The 13445-nt window shown below is 43.0% G+C and overlaps 3 pseudogenes; all 3 read left to right on the plus strand.

Moving 5' to 3' along the window:
* The first annotated feature begins 2635 nt into the window (after nucleotides 1–2635).
* Nucleotides 2636–2755, plus strand: LOC141269852 (5S ribosomal RNA; annotated as a pseudogene).
* Nucleotides 2756–3739: 984 nt separating this feature from the next.
* On the plus strand, nucleotides 3740–3858 carry LOC141268215 (5S ribosomal RNA; annotated as a pseudogene).
* A 5623-nt stretch (nucleotides 3859–9481) lies between these two features.
* Nucleotides 9482–9601, plus strand: LOC141267490 (5S ribosomal RNA; annotated as a pseudogene).
* The last annotated feature ends 3844 nt before the right edge of the window (nucleotides 9602–13445 follow it).

Genomic DNA, 13445 nt, shown 5'->3' on the forward strand with positions numbered 1-13445 from the left:
CATTCTGTGGAGAGATGGATCTTTGCACTGGCTGATATGGCTTATAACATATATGAAATCTTCTGCGTATTTGATAGAGTTCACTATGGGGATGACTCAGTCTAGGAGAGTTTGATATTGGCTTTTGGTAAGATTTTACCTTTCCTGGTTTTATAAATTTAGCTTGATTTATTTTCTTTTCACGATTCTCATGTTTTCTAACAAAATCCAGCATCTGCGGACATTCAAATAAAGAATTTTTTTGTGATGCCATAACTTGGGAAACTGAATTTAGGAATTTGAATTTTTGTACAAAAGTTGTTATCATATGTTGTACTTTTCCATTTTTGATGAGAGCTTTGTACAACCGTTCAAATATGGAAATGAATGTATATGTACATTCCTTCCTACCAATCCTTAGATTCTGCAGATCTTCTATGTTGGGAAAATCCTTTGTGACACAATAAATCAAATATCTTAATCTGTCCGAATCATTTTCCCATCCATTAGGAGACTCATTTTCACAGGGCATTAAATGTAAACGTCTGGACAATGTCACAGGAATCCATATTTTAAATAATTGATTCCTCTCCTCATTGGATAAATCAAACTTATCAGAGAAGCTCTCAAATGTCTCTGAATTTCTACAGGCATGGATTTTGACATCATATTTTGGCATGATTTTGTATAATTTCAGCAAATTTTTCCTCATTTTAATTTGGAGTTGAGCCTGGGTAATTCCAGAATTCTCTGATGTTTTTAGTGGCTCTTGTACGTCCGTTCCTCCTACGTCACTCACGTCTCCTCCCACATCACCTAGTATGTCGGTTTCTCGTATGTCAGTCATGTCTCCTCCCATGTCAGGTTTCTGTATGTCCGTCTCTTGGTCAGACCCAAGGTCACCTTCAGTTAGAGACACGTGTCTTACTTCTTGTTCATTTTCCACATTACAGTCAGAATCAGTATCACCGTCTGACACTTCTACACTATTTTCCTGCTTAGAAATCTCTAACACAAGACTATGAAAAAAATCTACCAAATGTAGAATATTTCTCAATTTCTGTTTGTCTCTTTTTACCAATTTAGAAGTTAACTGTAAATTCTGCAATTCACATTCTTTGTATAAACTGAGCCACAAAACTTCTATGTCATCTCCTACAATAACTTTGAAATTAATATTACTTTGTTTAGCAAAAGAAGAAATTATATCCATATTTTGCTTACCTTAAGATTCCTTGGCTTCTCTTTATCAGCACGTCCTGTCTTCAGTTCGTCTGATTCTTTTCCTGTGTGATTCTGTTCCTTGTTAGTACCTCTGCTTCCTGTCTTTCCTCAGTCTGTAGGTCCTTTCTGCTTCTCGTGACAAACTAGTGAATTTACTGACACGTGAACAACAGCTGTTCAGCTCGTCAGGACTCCCCCCTTGTTCACGGAAGAAATTCACTTACTTAATTTAAAAAACAAAAAAACAGGACTGGCTGGCTCACCATTGTAAAATAATACTCTTCCTGTATTATTTTTTTCTACTGAGGACTTCTCAAAGTATCAATATCACGATATTCTTATAAAAAAATGTATCTATTTATTCTTGGATTGTCCATTAAAAAGAATCAGATTGCAGCAGGTACATACAATAATTAGTTATAAACTAATTGTCCATTTGTCCATAATTAGCTTAATTGTTGAGATTCACCCATCTTTCCTTGGATCCTGGCTGGTAAATAATGTCTTTGTCCAGCATGTGTCCAGGCCTACATGTCATCTGCTTCTCAGCATGAAGATTCTGTGTCTTGTGGGGTGGGCAGAGCAAGAGAGCCCCCCCTTTCTGTACCATGGGCTTTTATAGCCAGTCGTATGGACACCTGTTCTACATATGGCAGTGAACCAAAAATACACACACAAATAGCGCATGTCAACTAGACACGATGGCTGAGGCATAGAACTCAGAAAAATGATTATCGATTAACATTCCAAATGAATTTCCATAATTAACCATTTATCAGAGACCGACTGGGAATGCCAGGTGCTGTAGGCTTTTGCTTTTTCCTTCCTTCCACCAGCAGGGGGCACTCTCTTCTATGCCTTTTTTCCATTCCCTTTCACAAGTGCACACATTCATTCTCTTTTCTTTTTTTCATTTGCTTTCTCTCTTGCGCTATTTCATCTCTGCAAAATACCAGCATCCTTCTGATCACCGTGGGCCTCCAGCATTGTTGCTTATTTACTTTAAATACTAGGCTCCTTTTCACCAGGACCAGCGTCTCCCGGGTGGCTGGAGGCAACCGCCGGTAACCCCAAGCAGAAGACCTTTGCAGGCAACACGACCCTCCCCCCTGAAGAGCAGCTCAAAGTCACTGGCAACCATCTAACCCTCTTCCTTCATTCACCCCTGGACGTCTCGCTCAGCCCCCAAGTTACGGGTCCAGCTTGCTCTTTCTGTCACATTACCGCGATGAAGGGTTTAGCCTGCAGGAGACCCTGCGCCGAGACATTTTTGAAGACACCTGATGCGGCGGGTGAATCACTGCTAAACTAACCACACCTGTAGGGACGGCACAGCCTTTGCATGGACCCTTCGGAGCCCGCCCCGTCACGGCCAGATTGCTCGCCACCAAGCGATCCTGAGAAAGGCTGGCCGGGCGATGGATCGAGCAGCGTTTACTGGCTTTACCACCTTGGATACGCCCAATCTCGTCTGATCTCGGAAGCAAAGCAGGGCTGGGCTCGGACAGTACTTGGATGGGAGACCTCCTGGGAGCATCGGGTGATGTAGACCATTTTGATGACGTTTTGCCCTACTGCCCAGCTCGGCTAGCATGGAACGGCGCCTTGCCGGACACCGACTTTAAGTAACTTAGATGACGGAAGCCCCAAGGCCTCTGAGCCAGTTGGCAGCTAAGTACGCTACCCCGCCGCCCTTCACGCAGGCCTGACACCGAGCTCCTTGCCACGGCTAGGAGTGCTTATGGACTCCGCAGCTCGCCGTGTGGAAATGATGGCGTTAAAAGCACCCGGGGCCGTGAAGGGGCCAGGCTTACAGCAGGTGCCCAGGGAAGGTTTTGGATGCCGGCAGCCTAGCGAGGGCCAGCAGAAGTAACATGTTTCTCTGCAAAGAAGCTTGTGTAACCAAGCCAGACGGCTGACAAAGAGCTAACCTCAGTGCAAGGAAGGCAAGGAAGGTGCGGAAGGAATTGGGGAGGGGGGGGGTGATTCCTGCTAGTGCCCTGAAATCATCAAACAGGCAGGAGAGTCTGACGCATGGTGACGGAGAGGTTGTAGGGGCAGATAGGGGGTGTTGTCACGTGCGAGCACGTGTGCATGCTGGCTTGTGTGTGAGAGTGCGCTTCCTAGGTGTGGCGCGCTGCAGACAGTCAAAGGGATTGCTCCCTTTCATTAAAAGTTAATCCCCGGCTGCAGGCTATTAGAAAGCAACTAACCGCGCTCTACTCACCCTACCCGGGTCTACCGTTGAGTCTCGCCTCTGCTCCCGGCCTGTGGCATTGGCCGTGAAGCTGACGTTCCATCGACAGCGCTCCAGCCGATCAGTGAGCTCAGTGGCTCTGAGTGGGGCGTTCTGTCAACAAGACCTTTTAAGGAAGCCAGCAAAAAAATTGAAGAGAAGGGAAAGCACAAAAGCACCTGGTCTTGCTGAACACTGGAAAGGGCATCCGGCAGCCAGACTTCAAAGTAGAAAAGCAGCAAGTGAGAGGCTTGTCTGTGCCTTCAAAGTAGAAAAGCAGCAAGTGAGAGGCTTGCCAGTGCCTACGGCCAAACCACCCTGAACACGCCTGATCTTGTCTGATATTGGAAGCTAAGCAGGGTTGGGCCTGTTTAGTACTTGGATGGGAGACTGCCTGGAAATACCAGGTGCTGTAGGCTTTTGCTTTTTCCTTCCTTCCACCAGCAGGGGGCACTCTCTTCTATGCCTTTTTTCCATTCCCTTTCACAAGTGCACACATTCATTCTCTTTTCTTTTTTTCATTTGCTTTCTCTCTTGCGCTATTTCATCTCTGCAAAATACCAGCATCCTTCTGATCACCGTGGGCCTCCAGCATTGTTGCTTCTTTACTTTTAATACTAGGCTCCTTTTCACCAGGACCAGCGTCTCCCGCGTGGCTGGAGGTAACCACCGGTAACCCCAAGCAGAAGACCTTTGCAGGCAACACGACCCTCCCCCTTGAAGAGCAGCTCAAAGTCACTGGCAACCATCTCACCCTCTTCCTTCATTCACCCCTGGACGTCTCGCTCCGCCCCCAAGTTACGGGTCCAGCTTGCTCTTTCTGTCACATTACCGCGATGAAGGGTTTATCCTGCAGGAGACCCTGCGCTGAGACATTTTTGAAGACACCTGATGCGGCGGGTGAATCACTGCTAAACAAACCACACCTGTAGGGACGGCACAGCCTTTGCATGGACCCTTCGGAGCCCGCCCCGTCACCGCCAGATTGCTCGCCACCAAGCGTGTTACAACTCTCCTGTTAGTTTTTTTTTAGTTTGCTGGTCACATGACCATTTTGCCTATTTAATCCGGCCCCGCCCTCCTGGCTTTGCTGGACTTCATTTGTATTTACTACTGTTTAGCTAGCTTGTTGCTCTGTTGCCGTTCTCTGTTAGTTTTGCTAGGTCTTCTGACCCCTATGCCTTTTTGTTGTGTGTTTGTCATTGACTGCTACTATTTCTGCTAGGAGGTGTCCAACTTTTCCCAGTCCCTAGATCTTGTAGGGATCCCTCCCTCACATCTATAGGTCTGCGTTCAGACTAGCCGAGGACTTTAGCGGGTCTGATCGCAGGATCAGGTTCCCCGTTACATCGTAGGGATCTAGTTTAGTTCTATTGTAGGGATAGATCTCCTTTCTTTCCTTAGTCTCTGTAGCAGATCATAACAGTAATTCCAGCCATAAAAAAAAAAAAAAAAAAAATTTCTCTAAGGAAAGACCTCCAGTTTTCCATCATGGTCTCGGTGCAAGATTTGGCTCAACGCTTGCAGGGACTCTCTCTGGAGGTGACCAAGCTCCAACAACACGTGAGTAGCTGTTCTGGAGCGCATTTTGTGGAACCTAAGGTACGTCTGCCTGATCTATTTTTTGGCAAACAACAAGATTTTTTTTCATTTAAAAATGCTTGTCTATTATATTTTCGTTTGTGACCCGGATCCTCTGGTGATGAATCACAGCACATAGGGATCATAATGTCACTTTTGCGCAAAGATCCTCAGGGATGGGCCTTCTCTCTATAAACCTAGTGATCCGTGCTTTAGATCAGTGGATAGTTTTTTTTCTGATTTGGGTTTGTTGTACGATGATCCTGATCGTGTCTCATCTGCTGAGTCTGAATTAAGACGTTTGAGGCAGGGATCAGGTAATGTGGAAAAATATTGTTCTCACTTCCGTCGGTGGTCTGCCCAGGTGGGGTGGAACGATTCTGCTTTGAAAAGCTTGTTTCTTGCAGGGCTATGTGAAAGGGTAAAGGATTTACTGATTGCTTATCCCACACCTGGAAACTTGCAGGAGGCAATGCAATTAGCTATACGGGTGGACAGGAGACTGCGTGAAAGGGTTAATGAGAGCAAATCCTCTGCTATGTCAGCTTCGAGTCCTGAGAGGTTCTGTGCTGACAATGGAGAGCCGATGGAAATTGGGGCGATGGCACCCCGCTCTCAGGAAAAAGACCGCCGACTTTCTGAAGGCTTGTGTTTCTATTGCGGAAATTCTGGTCATTTTATTAAGAGCTGTGTGCTTCGTAAGAAGAAAGAAAAAAAAATGGTCAGTCATGCTCGTATTGCCTGTTTAAATTCTAAGTGAGTATTCCTATCTGCCACTACTGCTGCTCAGGATGAATTAATTGAATTTCGGGTATTTGTAGATTATGGATCTACTCTGAATGTGATTGATGGGGGATTCTTGGAAAAACTTAGATTAGAACCTAAAACTTTGTCATTCCCTATTGCTGTGGTTTCTGTCGATGGCTCTCCCTTGAAGAGTGTTACTCACAAGGTCTGTGAATTTCCCCTCACTATTAATGGTATTCATCAAGAGAATTTGGATTTGGTGGTATTGGATAATTTGCCTTCTCCAGTAATGTTGGGGTTACCCTGGTTAAAATTGCACAATCCTGTACTGGATTGGTCTACCAATGAAATTAAGTCCTGGAGCCCTAAGTGTTATGACAAGTGTTGTACCGGGCACATTGCTGCTGTGGATAGAGGGGAATTGCCTGTACCTATTCAGGATTTTTGGAGAGTTTTTTCTGAGGAGGAGTCGCAGGTTTTGCCTCCCCATAGAGACTATGATTGTACCATTGAATTTGTCCCTGGCGCGACTCTTCCTAAGAGTCGTTTATTTAATCTTACTATTCCTGAAAGAAAGGCTTTGGAAGAATACATACAGACAAGCTTGGCCGCCGGTCACATTAGGCCTTCCAAGTCTCCTGTGGCTGTTGGATTTTTTTTTGTAAAAAAAAAAGATCGCGGTTTACGTCCTTGTCTGGACTTTCGTGAGATTAAAAAAATTACTGTACGCAATCCTTACCCACTGCCATTGATTCCTGATTTATTTAACCAGTTAGTGGGGGCCAAGTGGTTCTCTAAAATTGATCTCCGGGGGGCATACAATTTGTTGCGCATGAAGGAGGGTGATGAATGGAAGACTGCTTTTAACACTCCTGTGGGTCATTTTGAGAATCTGGTTATGCCTTTTGATCTCACCAATGCTCCAGCATTTTTTCAGAATCTTATTAATGATATCCTTAGACCTTTAATCGTCAAAAATGTGGTTGTGCATTTGGATGACATTTTGATTTATTCGCCGGATCTGGAGTCTCATTGGCGGAGCGTACGTGAGGTATTACAGTTATTAATGGACAATTCGCTTTTTGCTAAGCTGGAGAAATGTGAGTTCGCTGTACAGAGAATTAGTTTTTTGGGCTACATTATCTCCAGTGAAGGTTTTGAGATGGACCCGGTTAAAGTTCAAGCTGTGCAGGAATGGCCTAGGCCTATTGGTTTGAAATCGATACAGAGGTTTTTGGGTTTCGCCAATTATTACAGAAAATTCATAAAAAAATGTTCTATTATTGTCAAACCGCTGACCGATCTCACCAGGAAAGGTGCTAATGTGGTTCAGTGGACTTCTGAGGCCATTGAAGCTTTTGTGTTTCTAAAGGAGAGGTTCACCTCTGCTCCCATCCTTATGCAGCCTGATGTGACTAAGCCGTTTTTGGTTGAGGTTGATGCTTCTTCGGTGGGGGTTGGTGCGGTGTTGTCTCAGGAAAACAAGGATGGAGTACATCCCTGTGCCTTTTTTTTCAAAAAAAATTTCCGAGACTGAACTTAATTACGATATTGGTAATCGGGAATTGCTGGCGATTAAACTCGCATTTGAACACTGGCGTCATCTCTTGGAAGGTGCTGAATTTCCCATTCAGGTTTTCACTGATCATAAAAATCTGATCTATCTTGATGCTGCCAAGCGCTTGAATGCCCGTCAGGCTAGGTGGGCACTTTTTTTCTCGCGGTTTAATTTTTCCGTTACTTACATCCTGGGTACCAAGAATGTTAAAGCGGATGCTCTGTCTCGCAGCTTTTCTCCCATGGTCGGTGTTGAGGAGGAAGAGGAGACCATTTTACAAGAAGGTGTTGTGATTGCTGCTTTGGACTCCGTTTTGGAGGGTGAGATTCTTAAAGCACAGGAGAATGCCCCATCTAACAATCCCCATGGGAGGTTGTTTGTGCCTAGGACCTTTAGGAGAGATTTGTTTGTTGAGTGTCATGAGTCTCGGTTGGCAGGTCATCCAGGAATTTCTGAGACCAAGAGACTTGTGGGTCGCAGTTTTTGGTGGCCTGGATGGCAGAAGGAAGTCATTAAGTGGGTGCGCCAATGTACTGTGTGTGCAAGATCCAAGTCTTCGCATGCTCCTGCTGCGGGGTTGCTTTGCCCTCTGGAGGTTCCTAGTGCTCCTTGGACACATCTGGCTATGGACTTTATTACTGACCTTCCTCCCTCTGAAGGTTTCACGGTCATCTGGGTGGTCGTGGACCGTTTTAGCAAGATGTGTCACTTGGTTCCCTTCATCAAACTGCCTTGCGCTAAGACACTCGCTAAGGCCTTTGTCAAGGAGATTGTCAGACTACATGGTGTTCCTACTGACATTGTTTCTGAAAGGGGACCTCAGTTCGTGGCTCGTTTTTGGCGTGCCTTTTGTGACAGGTTGGGAGTTCATTTGTCGTTTTCATCCGGATATCATCCTGAGTCTAATGGCCAGACAGAAAGGAAGAACCAGGATGTTGAGCAGTTCTTGCGTTGTTTTGTGGCAGACAATCAAGAGGGGTGGTCTGAATTTCTGCCACTTGCTGAATTTGCTCTTAACAACCATACATCCTCTTCTGCTGGGTGTTCGCCTTTTTTTTGTTGTTCTGGGAGACATCCGTCTTTTGGGTCATTTTCCAAATTGGTTTCGGCTGTGCCTGAGGAGGATAGTTTTTCCGGTGATTTGGAGAGAGTTTGGACGGATGTGCGTGGTAATCTTCAGGAGGCTAACAAAAAATCTAAGAGGTACTTTGATAGGAAACGGCAAGGGGTTTTGTTTGCGGTTGGTGACATGGTTTGGTTGTCCTCTAAGAATCTGCAATTGAGGATTCCTTCTTAAAAATTGGGTCCCAAGTTCGTAGGGCCCTTTAAGGTACTTCAGATAGTTAACCAATCTGCTGTTAGGCTGGAGGTTCCTACGTCCTGGAGGATTAATACGGTGTTTCATGTTTCTCTGTTGAAAAAAGCTGATGTGTCGGATGGTGACGCCTCTGCCACTGTTCCTCCGGTGGTGGAGGACGGGGAATATGAAATTTCCCGCATCCTAAATTCTAGACGGTATAGAGGGAGTTTGCAGTATCTCGTCGCTTGGAAGGGTTTCGGACCTGAGGATAACTCATGGGTGAGAGCGGATTATGTTTCTGCACCCAGACTTGTCCGAGCGTTTCACAGGAGGTTTCCTGGTAAGCCTGGGCCTAGGGGATCCGGAGGATCCTCTTAGAAGAGGGGGTACTGTTACAACTCTCCTGTTAGTTTTTTTTTAGTTTGCTGGTCACATGACCATTTTGTCTATTTAATCCGGCTCCGCCCTCCTGGCTTTGCTGGACTTCATTTGTATTTACTACTGTTGAGCTAGCTTGTTGCTCTGTTGCCGTTCTCTGTTAGTTTTGCTAGGTCTTCTGACCCCTATGCCTTTTTGTTGTGTGTTTGTCTTTGACTGCTACTATTTCTGCTAGGAGGTGTCCAACTTTTCCCAGTCCCTAGATCTTGTAGGGATCCCTCCCTCACATCTATAGGTCTGCGTTCAGACTAGCCAAAGACTTTAGCGGGTCTGATCGCAGGATCAGGTTCCCCGTTACATCGTAGGGATCTAGTTTAGTTCTATTGTAGGGATAGATCTCCTTTCTTTCCATACTCTCTGTAGCAGATCATAACAAAGCGATCCTGAGAAAGGCTGGCCGGCCGATGGATCAAGCAGCGTCTACTGGCCATACCACCTTGGATACGCCCGATCTCATCTGATCTCAGAAGTAAAGCAGGGCTGGGTTCGGACAGTACTTGGATGGGAGACCTCCTGGGAACACCGGGTGCTGTAGACCATTTTGATGACGTTTTTACCTACTGCCCAGCTCGGCTAGCATGGAACGGCGCCTTGCCGGACACCGACCTTAAGTAACTTAGATGATGGAAGCCCCAAGGCCTCTGAGCCAGTTGGCAGCTAAGTACGCTACCCTGCCGCCTTCACGCAGGCCTGACACCGAGCTCTTTGCCACGGCTAGGAGTGCTTATTGACTCCGCAGCTCGCCGTGTGGAAATGATGGCGTTAAAAGCACCCGGGGCCGTGAAGGGGCCAGGCTTTCAGCAGGTGCCCAGGGAAGGTGTTGGATGCCGGCCGCCTAGCGAGGGCCAGCAGAAGTAACATGTTTCTCTGCAAAGAAGCTTGTGTAACCAAGCCAGACGGGTGACAAAGAGCTAACCTCAGTGCAAGGAAGGCAAGGAAGGTGCGGAAGGAATTGGGGAGGGGGGGGTGATTCCTGCTAGGGCCCTGAAATCATAAAACAGGCAGGAGAGTCTGACGCATGGTGACGGAGAGGTTGTAGGGGCAGATAAGGGGTGTTGTCACGTGCGAGCACGTGTGCATGCTGGTTTGTGTGTGAGAGTGCGCTTCCTAGGTGTGGCACGCTGCAGACAGTCAAAGGGATTGTTCCCTTTCAATAAAAGTTAATCCCCGGCTGCAGGCTATTAGAAAGCAACTAACCGCGCTCTATTCACCCTACCCGAGTGTACCGGTGAGTCTCGCCTCTCCTCCCGGCCTGTGGCATTGGCCGTGAAGCTGACGTTCCGTCGACAGCGCTGCAGCCGATCAGTGAGCTTATAAGCTCTGAGTGGGGCGTTGTGTCTACAAGACATTTTAAGGAAGCCAGCAAAAAAATTGAAGAGAAGGGAAAGCACAAAAGGACCTGGTCTTGCTGAGCACTGGAAAGGGCAGCCGGCAGCCAGACGTCAAAGTAGAAAAGCAGCAAGTGAGAGGCTTGTCTCCGCCTTCTGCCACACCACCCTGAACACGCCCGATCTCATCTGATCTTGGATTCTAAGCAGGGTTGGGCCTGGTTAGTACTTGGATGGGAGACTGTAAAATAATACTCTTCCTGTATTATTTTTATATACTGAGGACTTCTCAAAGTATCAATATCACGATATTCTTATAAAAAAATGTATCTATTTATTCTTGGATTGTCCATTAAAAAGAATCAGATTGCAGCAGGTACATACAATAATTAGTTAGAAAGTAATTGTCCATTTGTCCATAATTAGCTTAATTGTTGAGATTCACCCATCTTTCCTTGGATCCTGGCTGGTAAATCATGTCTTTGTCCAGCATGTGTCCAGGCCTACATGTCATCTGCTTCTCAGCATGAAGATTCTGTGTCTTGTGGGGTAGGCAGAGCAAGAGAGCCCCCCCTTTCTGAACCATGGGCTTTTGTAGCCAGTCGTATGGACACCTGTTCTACATATGGTAGTGAACCAAAAATACACACACAAATAGCGCATGTCAACTAGACACGATGGCTGAGGCATAGAACTCAGAAAAATGATTATCGATTAACATTCCAAATGAATTTCCATAATTAACCATTTAACATTTCCCCCTTTTTTGAGAATAAAAGGACTTTAACTGAAAAATCTCAAAAGAAGATACATTCATCAATCATTTTTTCTTTCCTTCTTCCTTGGCAATATCATTAAATTTCCATAATAAAAAAATAGTAATAATAGTATCAATATCGGATTATTGCTATATAATGATGTGAATTCATGTTATGGTAAGCCGTGACTAATATTCATTTAATATGTATAATTATACTTCCCTATATCTAAATTGAAGCAATCGCGGGTTCAATCGTCATCATCTGATGTCATCGGGTCGTCGTCTCGTCTTCTTCTTGGTTCTTTTATAACACAGTCTTTAGATGAAAACTCCTTTGAAATAAATTACAGCATGTAGATATTGTACAGTCCATAATTGTGTTCATTATTGTTCAGTCCATAAACTGTACTCTTTATTAGAAAGATCATGTGTGTCAGTTGATAAGAAAACAAAGTCCATGGATGAAATGTAGCTTTAATATCTGTGCAGTGTCACCTGGACTTACGTTGGATCGTCTTTGGAATCTTCCGTGTGTCCGCACTGGTCTCGTGTCACTTTTGGAACAGATGTGACGTCTTTGGTCAGTAAAGCAAGGGTTAACTTGACACTTCCCTGCTTTATATAGCACCATAACCAGTACTCAGTCCTTTATATACAGGACACATATGCCAGGTATTACCTGTTCACCAGCTTTCATTGAAGCGTTGCAGGTGATAAGAAACCACTGGAACGTGATGAAACTTGAACACAACACAGTACATATAGGATCATCATCCTCTGCCGTCCTGGTGATCAGTGGTGTGAATTGTATTGTATGTAATGGACACAGTCTATTATAACACTCAGCATTCACACCTGTTACCTTCTGAGACGTCCGGATATCAGTTGCTTCTTCTTGTAACTTTTGAGAATCTCTTTGATTTATAAAAATTAAAAGTCTTTATTAAGATAGAATTCATAATTGCGATGTCTTGATTGAAGTCTTCATTCCCTAATCTGATACCAAATCTGGCAGTTTTTCCTAACCTATAATATCACAGCGTACCATAGCAATCAGTAATATCCATCTAATTATTATCAAAATATTAAAATAAATTATGTTTGGAATAATAAACAATAATAGATAATAATTCATTATCAATCAAGTTCTCCATATGATAGAACATTTTTATGTCATAGGTGTAATTACCTTTTCCAACCCATAGGTGTCAGTGTATTTTGAAAAAACAAGTTTTTATATCTTTATTAAACCAATAATATCAAAGAATGTATACTCCTGAACCAAAATGAATAAATATATGAATGTATGAATGAATGAATGAATGAATAAATGAATGAATGAATTGTGTTTACTCAGAAAATGTAAACATTTTTTTCCTTAGCAATATATATTTAATGAAGCAATACTCTTGTATTAGACATTACTTTATTAAATATTAATGTGTTTTCTCAATTGAGATATTGAACTCAAATAAAATCAAATGAGAATTAAAAAATGAAAAAATAGAAAAATAAGAAGTATAAAGTAAGAATAAAATTTTAAAAATGAAAAATAAAATTAAGAGTAAAAATAAGAATAAAAATAAAAATAAGGCCTTTAAATTTTAATGACAAATGCAGAGTAATTATATTCTCCATAAAAAATACCCTTATATCTCAATTATCTGGATGATTTCATATTTGTCATAACCTTGTACCACCAAAAAATATTAAATTATGCAACTTTGCATGTAATACCCTTCTTAATTATACCATAGTACCTTATTATTATTCCTTCTTTATTAAAATGTGTGGAAAATAAGTATTGATCAAAAGTGATTATGTAATCAGGATCAAAAACACATTTTTCCCCTTAATACCAAAAATATTATTTTATAAAATTATTGTATATATCAGAACCAAATTAAAAATAATTATTCTTCTAGAAATATTGTGCATAAATTGCATATCGATGAATAGCATAGATTTGACTAAAGAGAGGTGTATACCTATTTAGGTAACCATTAAAAATAATATTATAGTTATTCAAGAATATTATCATGTGGAAAATTATTCTAAATATAAATTTGCTTTGTAAACCATTTTGATGTGTGGTTGCCCTTATCCACTATTAGTTAAATCAAGAAATAATAATTATTAAAGAAATATAGAAATATATATATGTAGATAATACCTAATTATGTATTATAATTTCCTCAGAATTAAATATATTTTTGTACCTTCACATAAAGAAACATTTTTTTTTTTCAAACATACAAACATACGAGGCCTCTGTCACATCAATCACACTTAGC

The sequence above is a fragment of the Phyllobates terribilis genome, unplaced genomic scaffold, assembly GCF_046119375.1.
Source record: "Phyllobates terribilis strain yellow unplaced genomic scaffold, ASM4611937v1 Scaffold_4__5_contigs__length_816908805, whole genome shotgun sequence".
NCBI classification, from domain to species: domain Eukaryota; kingdom Metazoa; phylum Chordata; class Amphibia; order Anura; family Dendrobatidae; genus Phyllobates; species Phyllobates terribilis.